The following is a 505-nucleotide window of genomic DNA, read 5'->3' on the forward strand; positions in this document are numbered from 1 at the left end:
ACACACACAGACACACACACGGACGGACGGACAGACAGACACACAGAGACACACAAACACACACGCAGAGACAGACAGACACAGAGAGACACACAGACACAGAGACACGGACGGACGGACAGACAGACGGACACACACAGAGACACAGACAGACAGACACACACACACAGACACACACAAGACAGACAGACACACACCCACTCATACAGACAGACACAGACAGATGGACACACACCCACTCACAGACACACACCCAGGGACACACACAGACAGACACACACCCAGAGACAGACGGACACACAGACACACAGACACACAAACACACACGCAGAGACAGACACACACACACACACGCAGAGACACACGGACAGACAGACGGACACACACCCACTCACAGACACAGACAGACAGACGGACACACGGACACATACCCAGAGACGGATGGACGGACAGACACACACAGACACACAGACAGACAGACACTCACACAGAGACACAGACAGAC

The sequence above is a fragment of the Chrysochloris asiatica genome, unplaced genomic scaffold (assembly GCF_000296735.1).
Source record: "Chrysochloris asiatica unplaced genomic scaffold, ChrAsi1.0 scaffold00438, whole genome shotgun sequence".
In the NCBI taxonomy this organism is placed as follows: Eukaryota; Metazoa; Chordata; class Mammalia; order Afrosoricida; family Chrysochloridae; genus Chrysochloris; species Chrysochloris asiatica.